The sequence below is a fragment of the Tamandua tetradactyla genome, chromosome 6, assembly GCF_023851605.1.
Source record: "Tamandua tetradactyla isolate mTamTet1 chromosome 6, mTamTet1.pri, whole genome shotgun sequence".
Classification (NCBI taxonomy): Eukaryota; Metazoa; Chordata; class Mammalia; order Pilosa; family Myrmecophagidae; genus Tamandua; species Tamandua tetradactyla.
This window is the reverse complement of record NC_135332.1, coordinates 123,074,665-123,091,470: the sequence shown is the minus strand read 5'-3', so window position 1 is coordinate 123,091,470 and position 16,806 is coordinate 123,074,665. Positions and strand designations below refer to the sequence as shown.

General features: G+C 36.6%; 1 long non-coding RNA gene across 32 annotated transcripts in view; it reads left to right on the top strand.

The window, feature by feature from the left end:
- Positions 1–16,806, top strand: part of LOC143686324 (uncharacterized) — a 123,824-nt gene that overhangs the window by 11,267 nt on the left and 95,751 nt on the right. For 20 of the 32 annotated variants that reach the window (XR_013177050.1, XR_013177048.1, XR_013177054.1 and 17 more), the window contains exon 4: positions 8,673–8,717. This is a non-coding gene — a long non-coding RNA (uncharacterized LOC143686324). Of the gene's footprint in view, positions 1–2,633; positions 2,724–7,550; positions 7,606–8,672; positions 8,718–8,838; positions 8,945–10,179; positions 10,319–16,806 lie in introns of those variants that run through there. The other 12 variants (XR_013177062.1, XR_013177036.1, XR_013177066.1 and 9 more) reach the window with 10 other exon arrangements.

Below are 16,806 nucleotides of genomic sequence, written 5' to 3'. Positions count from 1 at the left end.
TGATGCGAGCACCATATGATTGCAGAAGAGAAGAAATTTGAGGAGGCAAAGTCGTTCACACAAGGTGGGTTTTCTATTGAGCAGAGGAGTAGGGAAAAGCCCAAGACCACGGATTCTTGTGTCTGCACAGCTAACCACAGTGCTCTACCACCTTGTCCCAGAAAACCAAGCGCAGAGAGAAAACCAGCTGCTCTGTGAGAGTCTGACAGTCTTTGTGTGAAGCTGTAATACACTCAAGCCAACCTAATCCTGTAGTCCAGGTGACCCACCCTGTCATTATTGTACTGATCCCAGCATCACAAATGAGTGACTGTAACTTTCAAGAAGATAATTCAAAGTCTTTGCCCATGTTTCCCAATTGACCACCATTTGTCCTTTTGTTAATGATCATATTTCATTTTCAATTAATTAATGTTTTTCTTCATAGGAACTATATATGGACAATGACTTTTCCTCTTAACTCACTCTGTGCCAATTAAGCCTAGGCCACTGAATATTTTGGCTTTAAACACTCACTCTTCTTCATTCATTGGTTCATTCATTTATTCAACACATTTCATTAGTTTCTACTACGTGCTGGGCACTATTTAGGACACTGGAGACACACTCATGGACAAAATAGAGAAGTGTCCCAGCCCTCAGAGCTTATATTCTATTGGGGAGAGGGGTGCTGATATTAAACCAGAGATCAAATTAATCAATATGGAAGATAATTTCCATCAGTACCAAATATTATGGAGAAAATAAAACAGAGATAATGGGCGAGTGAGTGTAGTCTGAGTTGGTATTTTGGATTATAAGATAGAAATTCTGGGGAAAAGCATTGCAGACAAAGGGAAGAGTTGGTGCAAAGTACTTGATTCAGGATGACTGATCCAGGATGGAAGGATTGACAGTGAACAAAAGGAAGCGAGTGTGAGGGGAGGTTGGAGAGTAAGGCAGATGGTGTAGGATTTGGCTCTGGCCAGGTGTTTAATTCTAATTATAGAGCCCATTGCTATGTGCTGGGTAGGATGATATTTTCTGAGTTATTTTTCACTTTGATCACCTAGCTGCTGGGAGGAACGAGAAAGCAAACTCACTTGAACCTGTCTAGTCCTAGAGTCCAGGAGATTCATTTTGCTTGTATGGGACTGAGTGCAGCATCTAAAACGAGATACCACAATACCTTTCAAGTATTTCTGTGTATGAGTTATAAACCTTGATATCAGTTATTTACTTCTAAACCTTCTTTTCGATCTCTAGAAATGAGGCAAATTAATAAACTGAAAATGCTAAATGCATAGACTTACAAGTGCAATGTATTTTAGTTATGACAAATGCAGTCATTATCCTCAGGAGACATAAACACCTCACCATTTTTATCATTATAGTCACATAATAAGTCCAGGATCATGTAGGTTCCCAGATAAATCCAAAGGGCTATTGATTTTTAGTAGTATACATCCCGAGTCTCAAGCTCAGAAACATAGACTTTATCACTCAATATCTTAAATAAACATTAATTTTGGACAGCCTAGATCTATAGTCATATGGGTTTCATCTTGGTCATGCATCTGTGAACTGAATTCTCTCTGAACAACCATCAGTAATGGAATTACATTTAGAAGTTTACTAAAGTGAGTTGTGAGTTTTCTGACTGTAGGAATTTGAGGTTTTTTTTTTAAACCTTCAAATCTATATGTGCTAAAATTAGCAATAAGTTAACTTGCAAATGCATACACTAGTGTTTAAAAATATGCCAAAAAAAGCAACTTAACTATTAACCCAGAATTAGGAAATCTTAGATACACACATTTTCCAGGTATATAATTTAATGAATGATTTTAGTTTCTTTCTCTTGTCTTCACACATGTCTTTGAGAAAGGGATTTCATCTCTGGGGGGCTCCCCACATCTTTTTTGTGACAGTAGGTAAGTTATACCTGTGGCTCAATTTTAAAGGTTTTTTAGTACCCTCTATCATCAATGAATATTGTGCTTTACATGCGTGAAGTTATTTTATTTAGGCAGAGAATGAATTTGCTATAGAATAGGAGATTGAGAAGAAAAAATAGAGTGACAGTCCTTCCCTCCTCTCCCAAATTTTGCTTTAATAGATTCTATTGAGCATCTAGTATCAATGAGGTAACTAGGCGATGGTTGAGCTCTGTCCTCAGAGAAGGTTAAGATCTGTGTGAGATCTAAAATGATAGAAATAATTACAATAATTTGTATTTAATAACAAACTTGAATGCAGTTTTAAGAGAGTGTTGAGACTGAGTGATATACTATATGATAAAGATAGGAGTTTCCATAAAAAATGGGACATTTGAATTGTGTCTTGGGGCCTAATTGATCTTGAGGATTGAAGTAAATGTGAACAGTAAAAACTTAAAAATTAGAGGAAACCATAGGAGTCCTCAGGTCAAATTTCCACCCACTACAGCTTACCCTTAGGAATATTCTTGACAATTCAGCCTGGCAAGAGTACTTTTTTATTTGGCAGCTGATTTTTTTAAGGTAGACCTTCCATTTGGAGAGAGTTCTAATCATTAGAAACTTCTTTTATTGAACATAGTTGTGTTCAATTGTAATGTGTTTTGAATTCTGTGCTTTTGAGAAATCTAAAGTAAATCTAATCCCTCTTTCCAGTATTTGCACTTCAAAAACACTTGAAAACTATGCTGAATCCTGCTGTATATTAATGTCTCCCTGAAATTTTGGTTCCAGAAACTAAATATGGTAAGATTATTTTTTTCCTTTAATCTGGACACCTAATTTAGTTCCAACTGAGAAACTTCTTAGTATCTTCTTATATCAGTATGATGGGCATTCCTTTCCTCTTGGCATTTGCTGACAGCATAGAATTTCATTTCCCATGTATCCTATCCATATTTTCCCATAAACCAATTAGCTCTGACATAATACCTTTTTAGCTCTTGTTGCATGTAATAGAAATTGTTTTAGGAGGAGGGTTAGAATTTTGTGTTTGGTCCACCCCAACATAAGCATGTAAAGCATTCTTTAAATATATGAAAAAGAGATGAAAAGAATGAAGGAAATTTTTTTAGAGTCACTGTTTAATTTTCTTCAGACAGTCTGATTTATTTCGTAAGTCAATGTAAACTAATTTACATGGCTGGATTAAATAATCCAGTGAACTTTGACCCATGTGCGTGGACATTAAGGATGTCAAGTACCCGTTTGGGTTTTGCTTATGTCTTCCTTCCTGTTGAATGTCATCTTTGTTTGAAACCTTTCCAGCTTTGACATTATAAAGGAAGCACAGGTCATTTAAATGAGAGAGCAAGCAGACAGGTGACACAGAAAATCACAGCACTACTGATCGTGATTTGATTTTCAACATCTTCCAAAAATACTCTTTGAATTCCTTTCTAAATGCTGTTGGTCTAATTGGTGTATGCTAAAAATCATCATCTCATGTTACAGTCTTCCTTTGGTTTGCTGCTGGCATGCCAGCGTTCTACAAGAGCAGTGAGAGTGAGCAGTAACGAAGATCATTAAAATACCATAGTCATCAAGAGATGAGTTTGGGGTGGGGGACTTTATTTTCTTGTAAAAGAATTAAGTCCCATTTGAGTCACTAATAAAATAATGCAAATCTTCATGCCACCAGTGCAGAACACTTCACCCGGATTGCGTCAGCATGTATGTAGTACAAGACTATCAAGGCAGATGTAATAACTGAACATGAACATGTTACTTGGGCAGTGGAAGTTTTCACCATTCAGGGGCTTATGGCAGAAGGTGTATGTAGTGGAAGAAAAATTACTTTCCTTTACCAGAATGTCTCTTATTATCAATGCTGTGTCCAATTATTAGCCTGACAATATAAAAAGAGTCATAAGAGGTGATTTCTAGAGACTAACTTCATAAATAACAAAGAAAATGGGTATGGAAAGAGAGGCTTCCATAAAACACTGGGCCAAATTGAGAATTTTCTGGAAACAAAGGTGAGTTATGTTATTAGAAACACCCAACCAGTCTGAGGAAATCTTGAAAATTAATCTTTGTCAATTGTAAAAGGGAAATTATTTATTAAATAATTTTGAGTATTTAATGAAATATGACAAAGTTTACTTAAATATTAATTAAAGACTATGGTAAGCAATTTTGCCTTTTGAACTCTTTTCTATTTCAAAAGGAGTCCCATAATTACCCTGTTACCAGCCAACATCACAGGAATGCTAGATTATTTTTTAGTTGAAAGGATCATTTCCTCAGAGGTTTTAAAAAAAAGCTTGATGCTGTATTTAACTTTTAGAATTAAATTTTTGTTTTCTACATAATTTTTCCACAAAATCTCTGTTGATTTTTTTTCCTAGTAAATTGAGCTTGATTAGGCAGATACTTAAATTCTGAAAACCAATTTGTTGCTAAAGTAATATCTGTTAGAAGCAGAACAGGTGTGCGAATCACAAAAATCTGCAATGATAAATAAAGAAACAAAAGTCACGTGACAGCATTTGGTGCTTTGGAATCCCATAGGTTCAGACATGAATCGAGCCTCAGAAACCTTTTCTGTGCTATTTCTCATGGAAGGCCAAGTTTATCAAATAGAGATTTATATCCTCATGTAAAACATGGAGAGAGCTCTCCAGGTCATCTTTTTTGCCATGTTGGCATATATTCTCAACCTGGAATGCCTGGATTTATTTCATGGGTGTTTGTTGGTATTTCAGAAAGCCAGGAAAACCCATCATATTCTGTATTAAAGAAACAAGTTGGATTGGTCTTAGCCAATCATGGCAACCATCTACTTTTTAAATCAGAATTTATATGAAATGTCTGTCAAAGTGATGATACATTAGTCAGAATTGCTGATGGTGGTATAGTTAGCATCTCGATTGGTGGGGAAAGATTGAATACCTTCTTGCATGGTAAATTTGAGAAAATATTATAATTTTCAACAATTATCCAGAAGTCATTAAAGCCTAGAATGAAAAAGAATCCATTTTTGCTCTTTCAAAGGATGATTAATATTCATCAAATGTCAAGCATGCGTGCGAATAATCAGATAAGATAGTTAGAGAAATGCCATGGAAATTATTTTGTATTATCTGAAAGACAAGTAAAATGTTAAATTCTAAGCATAACCAGAACAATTATTTGATAGTTATATGTAAATCTATTAAAGAATTATGTAAATATAAGATAATATATTACTGAATCTTAGCAAGTCATTTATATTCAAAACACTTTTGGAGCTTTTGTACATAATGAAGTGTGTTGAGAATATTTCAGCTTAGTTAATAGCATGTCTTTTAAAAAGATCTATAAAATAGTATTTTAAAGCCATAAGCTAGAAAATGCTCTCAAAATGAACCTAAATCATTAGAATTACTTAAATCTATTAATGATTTAAAAACCATCCAGAAATTTACTAAATTGTTATAAGAATAGGAAAACAGGGATTCAAAATCAAGCATCTGGCTGATCATGATTTTAAACGTGATTAAATAAGAAAAATAATTTATTGGAAGTTTAATTTATCATTTGGAAGGCCTGAAAGGGAATATTTTAGGTTTGTAATTAGGTAAAGATTTGTTCTAGATATATCAAAAATCCATTAATGACTGTAATTCTAGAAACACTCATATTCTGACAATGACATTTCATTATCACTTAGATTTTTCAGAACATAGGAAGAGGTATTAGTGAGTGAGACAGTGTCACATTTAATTTTAGTTGTTATTTAACAGTTTGCACAAGATATGCTCATCATATACTATTTAAAAAGTATTTTCATTTAAAACTGTGATTATAAGGAATATTTATTGCTTTCCAAAAGTGGTATGTCATTATCTTATTCTACTGCCTTTTATCATTATCAATATGATGCTAATCTTATTCATTCAATCGACAAAAATAGTGACTACCACATATCAGATCTGTTTTATACACTGGCCATTCAGAAGTGAACAAATCAGTAAGAAAACAGTAGTTGAGGTGAATGAAATCATCAATTAAATCTAAAAATCATAAGAATAAAAATAGATGTGTCACATTGGTTGAGATTAATTTCTTTCATTGAACATTAGCTGTATTAATCAGGAAATGACATTTGTCTTGAGCAGAAGTGTCAGGTTATTTTCGCATGTGGCATAGCTGACTGCAATATTTTGGAACTCTTACTTCTTAGAGAACATATCTTCCTAAATTGAAAATTTGGCTCTTAATATCTCACTTATTTTTGCATTGAAATGAAAAAAAAATCTATTTATAAATGGAGGACCTAAGTAGGTAAGTGGATAAATAGGATCACTAAACAAACAGACACAATGTTCTACATCCATGTTCCTTTAAGAGTCTCCACAAACAATTTAATTATTGATGGCTAATGATTAGGAAGGATATTTAAGTATGATGTGTGCCAAAGTTAAAATCATTTTTTGGCACAATTTCTTTGACAACCAGATGGATAAACTAAATAACTCTATCCAACAAGTTTAAATTGTTTAGTTATCTGGTGGGGGAGTGGTCACTTTGAAGTTACTTGATTCTGATGGGTTTATAAGGATGTATTTAAATGCACATGTTACAGAGGTGACTTAAAGTTATACTATGTGATAGAGTTAGATATTTGGTAACTCCTGTCCTCAAAATCTTCTACTCCTTTAAGTATTGATGTGAAACTTTGGAGTTTGGATCAAGGTCTTGTGTAAGTGTGAGAGTAGGTTCATTGCTGCCTTCTGGTCCTGTTGGCCATTCTTTTGTCCTGAGATAATATTAGTAGTAACAACAATAATAATTATTATAATATAATAATGATGGTAATAGTGGTTATCAATGGCTAATATTTGTTGTTTTGAGATAATAATGCTAATACCAATAGCAATGATGGTATCTGTCTGTTGACTTTAAGCCAGGTACTGTGCTGAATGCTTTATGCCCATTGTCTCATTTAATCCTCTAAGTAACTGAGCAAGGTTTATGATGTTGGAAACTGAAATACAAGGATGGGGTAAGTTACAGTTATGCAGGCAGTCAGAAGGGATCTGGGAGTTAGCCCAGATTTAACCAGCTTCAAAAGTCTGTTTCCGTCAACCCACATTCACAGTAAATCTTCAACACTTTTACCCACACTTCTGGAATCTAAGTTACATCAATCTTATTTTAGCCACAACCTATATGATATCTGATATTTAGGTTCTTTCCAGCAATCTTTATTTTGAGGGTTTTCCCTAGACCTCCTCTCAAAGCTCAGATGGGTCAGTGGATCACCTAAGGATCACTTAAGAATAATTGGATAATTTTAGAATTATCCAACTTTAACTTGATATTAAGCAAGAAATATCCAAACCTTTGATTATTAATGGCCTTTACAGAAGCAAAAATTCATCTTATTTGAAAAAATGAACTAACCATCAAGTTCCAGAAGACTTTTGAGGATTATAAAAATGCATACATTCAAAATAATGAGATAAATAAATGAAATAGTCAGAATGAATTGCATGATAAGAAAACTAAGGTTAAAGATCATGACACAGACAACTATACAATATGATCCTTCACTATGCCTGCAAATTTGATGCAAAGCTTCTTTATAGGCCAAAGAAAGTACGGAAATAACAAGATTTAGAGTCTCCAAAAAAATGGAAAGGTAAGCAGTATTCAGAAGGAGCAGTGTTTCCTGATTCAGAAGGGGCTGCATTTTTTTCCTGATTCTGGACTAAACAAGAAATTTCTCTCCTGGGCCTTAATAAAGAAATCACTGTTCTTGAGAGCATTCAGATACTAGATTAAACATGAATTCCATAAAGTTCCTTTTTATATTGTCTTTTAATATTGAGATAAAAATTATGCCTTTAAAATTTTGATTTCTCTGGGAGCCTGTATAGTGCATCCTTTAGAAATTACTCTATAAATAGTGCTTTTCCTGGTCTGAGTTCTAATAAGTTTGGCCTTCAAAGCGTTCCAGGTTGCAGTCTCTGGCAGGTATCTGTAACGCCGAAGTTCTACAAACTGACCAAGGCCTGTTCTATTTGCCAGGATATAGGTTTAACAGTGGTTTACTTTTTAATGAGAAAGCTGTAGTCTTGACCAGACGCTTGTCTAAATGGATGGTAATCCCACCTTTGGGTAGAAATAGGTCAAGAGAAGAGAAGGGATGGAAAGAGTTATGGAAATGTGTTGAGAGAATCTGGGTTGAAATTCTGTTTGTGCCATTACTAGTGGGCAGCTTTGGGCTAGTTTCTACCCCTCTGTGGATGTCAGTTTCATCCTTGAATGCTGGAGCTAATGGTACCTTTTCACCAGGTTGTTATGAAGAGTAAGGAGAAATGGCAAAAATGGAAACAAGCATTATTGTGCTCTTTTCCAGAGATTTTAAACATAATTCTTCCTCACCACTCACACTTTTCCACTTAGTCTTTGACGTTGCTCTATCTGTTTTATGATCATAAATCAAATCAAATCAAATGTAGAAGTGTGCTGGGATGAATAAATGAACATTTAAAGACACATCTATGTCAACATCCTGCTTAAGGTGGTGTAAATTGGAAAGTCCAGTAATTACCCAGTGGAGTGAGCAGTGGAAGCCAGTGTGCTGACACTTCAGTCACAATGAGTGTCTTTTATTACATCTAAGAAGTGACACTAGAACACCAGTATACGTTGCAATGTAATATGATGGTAATCCCGGGCTTTAATTCTCATTTTTTTTTTCAGCATTGAGGGCCTATTATTGATGAAGAGGGTCAATAGAAGAAATAGGTGAGTTTTTATTTCTTATCTTGGTAGATTAGCTAATCATACTTTAAAAAGTGACAAACTATATTACGTAACTGGAATTTTCATTTCTTCAGGGGAAAATGTAAAACTTTTAATCTTTCAGACTGTCCTCCACCCTAGCTTCTAAATTGCAATAGACCAATGATTCAAGAAGAAGAAATGATAGAGAGAGAAAGGAAAGAAGAAAGAATTAGAGAAAGAGCGAGAAGGTAGTAGTAGGAACTCCAGTAGTAGCAGAGAACGTGAATGCCATATATTCAGATATGTTTATAGAAATATGTGTGTATGAACTTATTGCCTACACATAGATATTAAAAGCACAATTACAAACATAATGGGCTTGCTATAAGTGTAAATATGATTTAAAATCTTGTTTGTATAAATAAAGAATACTATGATGAAGAGAAGATAACTTTATGAACTAAAGATTCATGGAGCTGGAAAAGAGTCCAACCATTTAAATATTTGTACTTCAGTATGCTAGATGAATATAAACCATCAAAAGTAGATAGATATATTTTATTATTTCCAAAGAGAAGTTTCTAGAACTCTTCTGTTATCTGAAAAAATGTAACTTTGTTTATCTTTAATAGCCCCTCTGTTTTACATTCCCAATCTTACTGTACAGGCCTAAATGGAGATTTAGAATGGGTTGTATAATTAGGCATTTTGACTATTAATTAGACAATGATTTATTTAGTGCCAACTTGGTGCCAGGAAATAGAGCCAGACACCAAGTTTGTAATAGTGAACTAATAGCATAGTATTTGCCTTTAGGATGCTTGCATATAGTAGTGAGATAGATATTAACTTAGAAATTTCTCTCTCTCTCTCTCTCTCTCACACATACACACACACATGCACAAACACAATTATAAACTGTGACAATTGTTTGGAACCTAGAAAAGAGGGAGTGATAAGGAATTATATTGAGGAAACTAAATTTGCCCAAAGCAGTCCTGGAAGGTTTCTTTGAGGACCTGAACCTACATCGAGGTGTGAAGAATGAGGAGAAATTTATAAGTGAAATAGAAGAGGAGTGTGTTTTATGGAGAAGAAGAATTCCTGGTAAAGGAATTGTAAAAAGTCAGCAAATCTGTCAAATGAAAGAGATTTTACTCTTAATTAATATGAAATGAGGAAAGTATTTTAGAGATTAAATAAATTTATTTCCACCCTTGGGTGTCACTAATTCCTTGACGATTCACATCTCTTCCATTCATTGAGTCAAGATATTAGTAATTCAAAGTGTGGGATATTGCTCCGCTTTACATGTCAAAATATCTTTTTGAATTTATAGTGATCTAAGACTGTCAAAAGAGAAGGATTTCTAATTTCCTAAACTTCCTTTGCTATGTCAAGATATGAACTTGAAGGTTTGAATATAGAGTTTTCCTACTGCAGTTGCAAGAAAGTGTATGACAAAAGAATTTCAATCCAACAGGAGGAGAACCCTGTCTGCATGGCGAGTTAGAACTGAGGGGAGAAAGGCAAAGAGAGGGTGAGAGAGGGCAAGAGAGAATGAAGGAGAGGAGGTATGGTAAGAGGACACCAATTCAGATGCAAGTATCCTAATAACAGTGGTGAGTTACCTGGAAATCTGGGGCAGTTGGCGGTGGGGGGGCGGGTGGGTTGGCTGCAAAGACCCATATGGGCCTGGGCAGCTCTGAGTGCCTGGGCCACTTCCCTGGGTGGAGGCGGGAACTTCCTCTAGGAGAAGCACACATTCGGTGTGCTGGCGCATCTAATATGGCCCCAGAGCACTAGATTGGCAGTGACTGATGAAGGTGCCTGGTGGATGGTCCTGCCCAGTTATTGATTTGCTGTATAACAAGTCAGGAGAGTTAAGGCTGTATCTGAAGCTGGTCCAGTATAACTCCTGCAGTATTCTAGTGGTCCAAACTGTCTCCAGAAAGAGTTTGAGAAAGGACAGTTAAGAGGCCACTGAACATAAGAAAATTTGAAGTGATGACTGCTTTCAGTACTAAAAACAAAGGTTAAAAGGTAGTGTGGATTTTGCAATCAGGAATTGGCTACTCCAGCAGTCAGCCACCCTGTCAGTAAATTAGATGAGTGACTAAGGAGCTGTCATATGTTGGCCACTTCTGCCTGAGCACATTTTGAAGAAAATAAATGTCTTTTTCCCACTGTGTGAAACCAGGGTGTGCTTGACGTCTGATGAGTGAGCCTGGGATCCGGCAGTAGGCAGCACACCGTTTTGAGCCACATGCCTGTGATAATGACAGAAGAAAAGAATTGAATTGCTAGACCAGAATAACCCTGCATTCACTTCCTCTTGTTGCTCTAACAAATTACCACAAACTTAGCCGTGCACAAAAGTACAAACTTATTATCTTGCAGTTCTGTAGGTCAGAAGTTGGTTGTGGGTCTTACTGGGTCAAAAGCAATGTGTCAGCAGGGTTGTCTTCCTCTGGAAGCTCTAGGCAGAGTCTTTCCCTTGCATTTCATAGCTGCCCACAGATTTGGCTCCTGACTCCTCTATCTACGAAGGCAGCAGTGTTGCATCTCTCTGACCCATCTTTCTTCGTCACATTTCCCTTCGACTCAGAGGGAAAAGTTCTCTACTTTCAAGGACTCAGGTGAACAGGTCAAAGCAAATTGAATAAACTCTCATCTCAAGGTTCTTAACATAAACCCATCTCCAAAGTCCTCCATTCCAGGTAAAGTAACATAGTCACAGGCTTGGGGGATTAGGACGAGGTCCTCTTTAGGAGCCATTGCTCCACCTGCCACACGCCCTTTAGAAAGGCAGCAGCTCCATATAGCCTCCCTTTGTCCCGCAGCTCTACACCCGGCCCACCCTTGCCTGTGGGACTCTAGTGTTAATATTTTCCTTCTTTATTTTAAAGAGTGAATCACATGATTAAAGGGCCACATTTCAGTCCTCTTTCATGGACTTCTGGAGGTACTGAATTCCGCCTTCACCAGTGGCCACAGCAGTAGAAAATTTCCTGTATGGTTAACATGTAGCCTGGATTTGTCAATACTGGCTTCAAGGGACTTGGGAAAAAGAACTCATATGTTGCTGGTGGGCTGAAAGGATGATCAGAACTGATCCTCGGGCACGTGAGAACTCCAGAGAACTAGGAAATATTTGAAGAGAGGAGCCTTAGGGGAAAGATTGGACTTTCTTGCATTAATTAGCCTTTGTAGTGTAAGAGACAACAAAATTTAGAAGATTAACTTAAATATGAACTAATTTCTTCTAAAATGTGGTGAAGCTTGGGACTTACCAGTCAGAGTTGAATGAATAAATATATTGTTCTTTGCTGTTTCTCTGTGGCTCTTTTTTATACTGTGCCCCAAAGCATGCTTTGCTGTTTATAAGAATAAACACATACATACACAAAGGAATAGAGAAAAACATTTTAAAAATGAAACCTCTACAAAGAGATGAGATTTAACTTCTTCCTTCATTCCCTAGCCTGGAGCCTGCAATAGTCCATTAATAGCATCTCCTAGCATTTAACATGTTACAGATATTCAATTCCTGCTGAATTTTCCCCCCATTACTGGACCTGTTATCACTTATCCATGTTTTCATTTTGGAAGCAAAACTCAGAAAGAACGTTAAGCTGTACTGCCATTGTAGTATTTCCTCCCAGAATCAGCAAGCTGTAGAAACATTTTTAAAAATTCAATGAAAGCCTCCATTTGGATCCCCAAAATTTTGTTTTATAAGAAAAAAATTTTTTGTGAGAATATTCTTGGCAACAGGGGAAGAAGTATTCTGGGCAATGGTTGGTTATTGAAGTATGTTCGACAAGTTGCTTCTTTGGGAAAAAAAAAAGAATTAGGCTATATTGAAAGGTTTGTATTTATTTTATGGAGTAGGAAAATAAGATCCCAGGAAACATCATCCTTCTCTCTGAGTATAGCCTCAGACAAATCTCTAGGGGAATGCTCTAGACATTCTAGGAGAAGCGCTGTGCTTTGGCTGTATGGCATTTCCAAAGAGAAGGGTGTCTTGGAGACTAGGAACCCATTTACTACACTTTGCTAAAGATAGGTTATTAGTTGTTTGGCCTTGATCCAACTGCTGATTTTTCATTTCATCTTCTATTTTCTCTTTATCCAAGTCTGGGGCTTTCTGCTCCAGAGGATAGTATACTCCGAATCATTTGAGATCTTCCCAGAAAGAAGGTAGGAAGCCTAAGTCAATATCAATGCAAATGGAGTGTTAATTCTTAGAGATTGGCCATTTGACAAAGAATAGATTGGCTATGTTAAGACTTGCAGCTTGCTCTGAAGGTAATATTTGAGGTTTGGAGTCAATAGATCAGAGCTTTGATTCCAAATCATCTGCTTATTATTCTGTGTGACCTTGGGTAATAAGATTAAATTTTATGTATTGTGTATCTGCTCCAATGCAGGTCGTTGTGGGTTGTTTCTCACATAGTTTGTCATTTAACCGTTAGCACTATCTTTGGGGGCAGATTTTAGTTTCCTTCTTATTTTACACTGAAGGAAATGAATCTCACACAGATTGAGCTAATTACCCAAAGTCATACCTTGACTGAGTGACAGGGGCAAGTCTCAATCTGAGAACATTCCAGCTCCAAAGCTTATACTCATTCTGTCTCACACATTAGTTTCATTCCATATGCCTAAATAAAGGCTACTTTTCATCCCATACTTCAAAAACCAGCTCGGAGACAATATGCATTTTCCTAGATCCCTATTGCCACTTCAACCTGTATCCCCATGTCCTCTTACAGAACACCTCCCATCTTTTCCAGTTCCTTCTTTGTCCTGTCATCTACCAATGGACATTGTGGACATTGACCTCTAACTCATGGCCATCCTGACAGCACAAGAATTCCATTTTGGGACATTTTAATATCTTTGATGAAAACCTAATATTTAATGACTACTAAAGCTGTTCTTGGACTTTTATTATCATCTAGTATTTCTCCATGCCTGAAATTCAAAATTTTTATACCTTCCACACTGATCTTAAACTTCTTATGCTTTCCAAACTTAAGGAGATTTCTCAGGCTTTAGGGACTTCCATTTCCCTAGTGCATCATTTCAATTCAAGACTCATTTAATGCCCTACTTAGTCCACCAAATAAACACTTTTTTTTCCTGACTCTAAACACCTTGGTCCTTTTTGGTCTCTGAATCTCACTTCCTCTATTAAGCTTAACTTTTACCTTCAGAAGTCCTGCATCCAACTAGCTAAGTGCTATTTGAGAGGATTAGAATATCATGAGTTCATGTCATCTCCAGTGTGGACCTCATTTCAGTCAGACCCTTTGTATTAGTGTGCTAGTTTGAACCTGTACCTCAGAAAAGCTAAATTCTTTAATCCTCATTCAATATTGCTGAGTGGGAGCTTTTTGATTGTTTCCATGGACATGTGACCCACCTAATTGTGGGTGGTAACTTTTGATTAGATGGTTTCCATGGAGATGTGTCTTCACCCATTCAAGGTGGGGTTGCTTATTGGAGCCCTTTAAGAGGGAATCATTTTGGAAAAAGCTTTACAGCCATGAGAGTCCCCCAAGCCACCAGAAATGACAGAGCCAACAGAATGAACAGAGCCCCCGGTGAAGCCATTGAAGAGAAAGCTAGCAGATCTCACCATGTGCCTTTCCGGCTGTGAGAGAAATTCTGAACATCATCGACCTTCTTGATCCAAGGCATCTTTCTCTGACTGCCTTAGATTGGAAGTTTTATAGCCTTGTTTTAATTTGGGCATTTTCATGGCCTTAGAACTATAAACTAGCAACTTAATAAATCCCCCTTTGTAAAAGCCATTCTGTTTCTGTTATATCACATTCTGGGAGCTTGCAAACTGAAATAACTGGTAAATTCTTTTCTTTTTTTCTTGCCATGGTCAGTTCCTTTTCCGATTCCTTTGTTAATCTCTTTACCACTCTCTGCTGCCTTCTTGAAATGCCATTACTTATCTTTATTGATACCACAATGTCTTGGCTTTTAATTTACCTTAATGATCATTCATTTCCCTAGTTGATTCCTCAGCAAATTAAGTTCCTCAGGGTTCAGCCTTATATAGGCTTCTGTTCTCATTATATAAGATCATTTGAATTGTCTCAGTCACCGCCCTGATTTAAATATCATCCATATGCTATGACTTTCAAATATATATTCCAAATCTTGACCTCTCCCAACATATTCCAGAACTAAATATAAACTTGCCCAATGAACCACCAAGTCTATGATCAACTGATTTTTGACAAGGCCCCCAAATCTACTGAACTCAATAATGGGCATGGGAGAACTGGGTGTCAATAGCCAAAAGAATGAAAGAGGACGTTTACATTACACCCTATATAAAAATTAACTCAAAGTGGATCAAAGACCTAACTATAAGAACTAGTACCATAAAGCTCCTAAAAGAAAATGTAGGGGAACATCTTCAAGACCTAGTAATAGGAAGTAACTTCCTACATTTTAAACCTGAAGCACAAGCAACAAATGAAAACATAGAAAAATGGGAACTCCTCAAAATCAAATGCTTTTGTGCTTCAAAAGACTTTGTCAGAAAGGTGAAGAGGCAGCCACCTCAATGGGAGAAAATATTTGGAAATCACACACTGGACAAAGGTTTGATATCCTGTACACTTAAAGAAACCATACAACTCAACCACAAAGGAACAAACAATCCAATTATAAAATGGGCTAATGATATGAATAGGCATTTTTATGAACAGCAAATACAGATGGCTCAAAAGCATATGAAGAAGGTTAGCCATGGTGGTTCAGCAGGCAGAGTTCCCATCAGCCATGCCGGAGACCCAGGTTCAATTCCTGGTGTGTACCCATGCAAAAAAAAGAAAACAGCACATGAAGAGATGCTCATTTTCATTAGCTATAAGGGAAATGCAGATCAAGACTATAATGAGATACCACCTCACATCTATAAGAATGGCTGCTCTTAAACAAACAGGAAACTATAAATGTTGGCGTAATCAGGACACTCATGCACTACTGGTGGGAATGTATAATGGTACAGTTGCTATGGAAGGCAGTTTGGTGGTTCCTTAGGAAACTAAATATCAAGATGCCCTACGACCCGGCAATAGCACTACTCTTTATCTACCCAGAAGAGCTGAAAGCAGTGACACAAACAGACATTTGCACATCGATGTTTATGGCAGCATTATTCACAATCACCGAAAGATGGAAATAATCCAAGTGCCATTAGCAGAGAAGTGGATTAACAAAATTACAGACAATTACACATTGATGTTTATGACAGCATTATTCACAATCACCAAAAGATGGAAACAATCCAAGTGCCATTAGCAGAGAAGTGGATTAACAAAATTTGGTATATGCATATGATAGAATATTATGCAGTTTCATCTGGTGAAACAGAATTAATAACTCTAGGGCTAATCCCTTCAGGAGGAGATTGGGTGGCCAATTCCTCAAGGCAGGCTGGAGGTGGGGCGGCTATGTCCTCAGGGCAGACTATTACAGGGTTATCTAGAGAAGGCTCAGCATGGCCTAGGGTTTCAACCTCACCCCCAACATCATTATCAATCCATATGTCACTATCCCATTTTTCAGGGTCCCACTCCTTTCCAATCAATGCCCTCACTTTAACGGCAGACACTATGCAAGACTGAGATTTCAGTTTACGTTGTAAAGTTGCTACTCTAACAATAATATTCGGAGTCTGATTTTCAGAGATCTCAAGTCTACAGCTACAGGAAATAAGATTTTCCTTCAGGATACTCATAGAAACGTCTACATCTTTCAGACGGCGCTTAAGCTTCTCGTTTGAAGGCTTAAGCCCATCCCTTTCACCCCTTAATGTAGACAGTGTATCTAACAACAACCAACCAACATCTCTATAACTCTTATTTCTACAAAACTCTGTAAAGGTGTCAAAAACATTATCCCCCAGAGTCTGGCTTCGTACAAGTGAAGCATTAGGAGAATCGAATGATGATATTTTGACTATCTCCTTTGCCAACTCATTCCATGGATTGGGAGTGTCATTCTGATTATGGGAATCAGAGTCCTTAGTGTCTCTGAGTCCAGTCAGAGTAGAAAATCATTCATAAAAACCCAT